At 48.2% G+C, this 5,487-nt stretch overlaps 1 pseudogene; it reads left to right on the plus strand.

Annotated features, from left to right (window-relative positions):
- Window positions 1–336: 336 nt before the first annotated feature.
- Window positions 337–1,664, plus strand: LOC146193367 (uncharacterized; annotated as a pseudogene).
- Window positions 1,665–5,487: the final 3,823 nt, after the last annotated feature.

Below are 5,487 nucleotides of genomic sequence, written 5' to 3' on the forward strand. Positions count from 1 at the left end.
AAAGTACCGCAATCAGCGGGCGGCGCATGGCCAACATTGGGTTGTTGTTGCCAGGAATGGTTAAAGTGAGCTAGAATTGGGCAGTGAGCTCACTCGTCGGCCGGCGCCATGCACTGAGGTGACGCCGGCTGTCAACGAATTGTGCTTCTGCGCGCCCCCGCGAGGCGGCGCCACCGCCGCCTTCAATGTAGCATCGTAGCGTCCGCAGCGTGGTCCGCAGGGCCGACGCAGCGTGAGGTGTTTTGTTTTCTTTGGGAACTCTTCACGCGCTAGCTGTATTCTCGATCTGCTAAAGGTTTTGTCTGCGAAGAGTGATGGGATCGTTCGACTAGTGACCGTCTTGTGCGACCGAGATGCCACCGCGACGACAAAACTGTTTTGCGCCAGGCTGTCGGACAGGCTACGTGTATGTAAAAGGCGAAGCGAAGCCGTCTTTATTTGGCGTTCCGAAGGATGCGGCCCTCAGGAAGCAATGGGAGAGGAACTTGCATCGAGCGGACAAAGCTCTGGACGACACATGTGCAGTCTTTGAATTGAGCTTCGAGCCGCACTATGTGTTACGGGACTACGTGCACATAATTGAAGGTAAGGAAGTGCGTACTCCTTGCCTCAGAGAGGATGCTGTACCAACAATCCTTCCAAATTTGGCATCATATTTAACAAAGAGGACGCCGCGAGAAAGATCCACACGAAAAAGAAAGCGGTCAGGAAGCACTGTTCTAGACGCAAAGAACTTATGTTCGCGTACCAGTGATGGTAGTTTTCGTGACTGTGCTGGAGACTCGACGGAAAGGCACGCAGAGTGCGCGCAGCTTCTGGAAGCGGATCAAGAAGAAAATATAGAAGATCTGCAAGCTAACACGGACGCAGATTTATTTTGAAGTGTAAAACTTCCTTCCCTGTTCTGGAGCAAGCACCGTTTCCCAGGCCAGGACGGCGTCGTTTACTGTACGTCTGTGCTGACTGCAAAAAGTGAAGTGCAGTCAGAAAAAGTAGTGATGTTCGTTCCCACCTCTTCTGACATGTACTGCAAGGTGTACGCAAGAGGTACGTTGTTGAAAGAAGTCCCAGTGGAAACTGAAGTGCAGGCTGAGACGATCCTTAAAGAAACTTACTGTTTAATCTTGTGTGCTGGTGCCATATCCCAAGAAGGTTATGAAGATGCGCGGTTCACTAAAAACCTAAAGGACCATGTTGTTTCACGCCATGGATACTACTTCAGTAGGAGCTGCATGACAACAGTTGTCAAAAAGGGTAACTATCTTGCGACATTTTTTTTTTTACATGCACACTGTTTTGACCGACATGCTTTTTTATAGCGTATGCTATTTATTGTTACACTCCTCAATGTAACTACTTTCTCTCCTCGTTTTCGAGGGGCACACTGCATTTCTTGCAAATATTTGAGGTAAGCTCTACTCTGCCGTCGATCACGCCTTGGTGCCAGCGCACCAAGGCGTGCTATTCAGTAAGCCGAAAGCTGCAGACTGTCACGCAGAAGAACAAGCGTCTTGTTCGCCGTCTTCTGTGCATTAAGGAAGACCTTGCCAAAATGCAAAAAAGCAATGCAGCAATAGAAACAGAGACGCTTCAAAAACACATCATTGGTCTCCCACCTAGACAGCAAGAAGCAGTCAAACAGTGTTTCGCAGCTGCCAAGGTAAAACATATGGGGGCTCATTCTCGCAAGAATGCGTCACGGGGGGGGGGGGGGAGGGGCTAGACGCTACAGTCGCCTTCTAGCCCCGACGTGCCGGCCCTAGCAGTCAGAGCTGTGACCCCCAACCCGCGGTGCGAGAAGTCGCCACTGCGGCGGGTTCGTGCCAGAGGGGACAAACACCGAGTTAGGTACTCGAATAGAGTTTATTTTGCTCGAGTACACGGCAAAGGAATAGCAATCAAGAACAACCACCGCGTAGCGAGCGAACGCCGCGTACGGGGGTGATATAAACCACCTAATGGGGAAGCGCGCCAGGGGGGTGAGAGGAAGAGTCTTCTCACCTGACACTGCTTCTCGCTCACATCCCGTTGCGGTAAGTGCCTACGGCTAGTGGGCGATTCTCGGTGCCGGCGGTGGTATCCTCGGCGGAAATCATGTACCGCGCGCGTGCGCGCCCATTCGCCGAAGAACCCCGAGCGAGTTGCTACAGTCGCGCTCCTCGACACGGAACGAGAGGAGGTCTCCCGGTTACGCCGGCAGGAAAGAGGGAAGCCCGCGGCAGCGTCGCCGCAGGGCCCGGGTGGCGGCGGGGGGTGGCCAGCATGCCCTCTCCTCCGCCAACCTTTCTGCCAGCGCGCGTAATCAGGCGTGTTACTTACGCGCGGGCGTTACAATAGAGGAAGGGGATTGTCAATCTCCACAAACAAAATGGGCAGCGGTACACAAGAAGTTGGATTTTGGAGTGTATTTTAATGAAAATGAAAAGTCCTCGCCTTTACGAACATCTCCGGAAGAACAAAATACTCTCCCTTCTCAGCAAGTCCACGTTAAAGCGCTACATATCTTCTTATCGGACCTGCTTTGGCTTCAATGAGAAGATTCTAAGGCGGCTGAAAGAAAAGGCCGGAAATCTTGATCCCTACAAAAGGCATGCCAGCCTTCTCACTGACGAGTTGAAGTTGTCTCAGCACTTGGCCGTGAAGAATTCTGGGGTGATTGAGGGCTTTGTAGATTTAGGACCCTTCACAACAGAAAAGCAGAAGGTTATACCTTCTGACCATGGGCTGATTATCCTTTTTGTCCCATTCCAAGGCAAACCAAATTATTGCTTGCTTCGCCACAAATGCCAACATGAAGGGGAACATACTCGCAAAAGTGGTGGTTGAGGCAACCATATTGGCTGAAAAAAGCGGGCTCTTTGTCGACTGCATTACGTGTGACGGGGCCAGTTGGACCCGGAACATGTGGAAGATACTAGGCATTGGGGCGAGTGCTAAATCAGTGAATTGCAAGGAACAGCACCCCACTGATCTGTCTCGACACCTGTTTTTTGTGACCGACTTTCCGCACCTAATCAAATGCCTCAGGAACTCTCTGTTGAAGACCGGATTCAATATCCCGGCTGGCCATGTAAGTTTTACCATGTATTGACTCTTTTTACGTCTCTTGGCTTATGCGTGAAGATTTAGTAATAATGTGAAAATGATAACATTTAATAACAAGAATCCATATTTTCATGCAGGTCTCCATACAACACGTGAGAGCAGCCCATAAGCTTGACTCCTGCAATGTGACACTGAAGGCAATGCCAGGAATAACAATGTGCCACATTCAGCCAAATGGATTCGAGAAAATGAGAGTATCTTACGCCTTCCAGCTATTCAGTGTTGAAGTTATACAAGCACTCCATTTGTACAAAGAACAGCTAGAGAACACGCATGTGAGCATAAGTGCGACCCAGCTCTTCTTCAGGTGAGGCCACCTCTTATTCATGATTCACGATATAAATGTTTCAGAAAGCTTTCAAAAAAGCCATTGATAGTGCTCTTGTTTGATTTTCCATTTAGGGTTTTTCGCTACAAATGCAACGTTTACTTTCAGCAAGATCTACAACGTGATAAGTGCAATGACGTCACGGTATCCTGCCAAGGCCCTTCGTCCAGATTCTTCGCAAGTCCATTTGCTGAAGGAGTTCCTGCTGTACATAAGTTAATGGCAAGCTCATGCAAAGAACACTGGAGGCTTCCTGAGTGACTCTACGGCAACTGGATTGCGTGTCACTATAACCAGCACACTGGAACTGCGGACTTATCTGACAGAGAAAGTTGGATTTAAATACTTAATGACCTCAAGAATCAGTCAGGACCCATTAGAAAACCTATTTGGCATCATGCGTCAGTCCTGCGGTAGCAATGACCATCCCACACTAACCCAGTTCTTGATCATTGTCAGTTGCCTTTCTTTCTACGGTTTGGTAAAAACAGTAAGCCAGGGGAACTGCGACCAGGACGAGCTAGCCTCTTTGCTAGACATAGAGACCTGTGCTGATGCTCTTTCACATGAGGACAACATTAGGTCAGGTAGCAGTGCAAGCACTGTAGATGAGCCAGCTGCTTCACCAGCATCTGCTGACCACAGCCAGCATATTGCTAGAAGTGATTCCCGGCTACTTTTTTATTTTGCTTGCTATGTTTCACGAACGTGTCACAAAAATGAATTGCCAAGCTTGTACAAGCTTGCTAACCATGCCGAAACAAGGAAATGAATTTCAGCTGGCACGCTTGACGACATTTCGGGACAAGGGAGGACTGTTGTATCCTTCACGTCATCTGTACAGTTTTGTGAGCAAATTAGAAAATATGTTCACAGAGTGCTTCTCATGTTACGAGCTACATTCAGACAGCGTCTTAGATATACTGAGAATTGTAAAGGAAAGGTTTTCACAAGAAGTTGGGTGTGCACAGCATGCCCCTGTTTTGTCAGCAAACATAATAAGCTTCTAAGTTGTAACACGATTGCACTTCTTCATCAAAGGCATCAATTCTGACAGATCAGGAGCACGGGGAAAGGCGAAACATTTGAAGTTGAGCCGTTGCCCATGATACATGAACAATGTAAGTGCAAGAATAACTATGTGACTACTACATCAAATAAATGTTAGTTTGCTTTATCCCCAGTACTTCGAAATGTTGCCTCCTTCCTTCTTTAGCTGTTCATTTTCATAGCGTATGTAGCAAAGCCTTGTACAGAGATAGCTAGCTTTGTGCCGAGTCATTTCGAGAACTAAGAATTTAAGAGCTGGTTGATGGTATGCAGCTGCAAGTTTTTAAGCAATCTCTGATATGGCTCGTGGCCACCTTTTAAAGAATTATTCATCCATAAACACTGTAACCATTAATTTTACGTAGACTTAAGCCATCCGCGGCGAAATCATGCTGCTGACTAAATTCTTTCCGCAGAAATACTAAGAAAGGACACAGTTTATGGTTTTAATTACAGTGACTCGAGCTATGAGATACGTCGCAATTGAGGGCTCCGTAATTTAGACTACCTGAAGTGCTTTAAGGTGCACTGACATCGCGCAGCATATACGCCCTATAGCATTTCGCCTCCATCGATATGCGACCGCCGCGGCCGGGATCAAACCCGCGTTCTCCTGGGTCAGCAGCTGAACACCGTAACACCTCAGCCACCGCGGGGACTGTCCAGTTTACTTTATCATGCAGTCCTATATATCTCCGCATGCCTTGGATAGTTGCAGCAGTAAATAATAAACATAAAACGGGTTTAATATCGCAGAGTAATATGCAGAACACATGTACTGATCAGTTCAGTTCAGTTCAGGCGTTCAGTCGTGTCCGACTCTTCGTGACCCTATGGACCATGTCACGCCACGCTTTCCGGTCTCTCACTATCTTCTTAACATCACATAGCTTCATCTGCAATGCCTCGAGAATGCCATCTAACCATCGCGTTCGCTGCCTACCCCTTCTCCGGCGACCCTCAACCTTTCCCAACATCAAATCTTTCTCCAGCGACTCCTCTCT

The sequence above is a fragment of the Amblyomma maculatum genome, chromosome 4, assembly GCF_055883805.1.
Source record: "Amblyomma maculatum isolate TAMU_Amacu chromosome 4, ASM5588380v1, whole genome shotgun sequence".
Lineage (NCBI taxonomy): Eukaryota > Metazoa > Arthropoda > Arachnida > Ixodida > Ixodidae > Amblyomma > Amblyomma maculatum.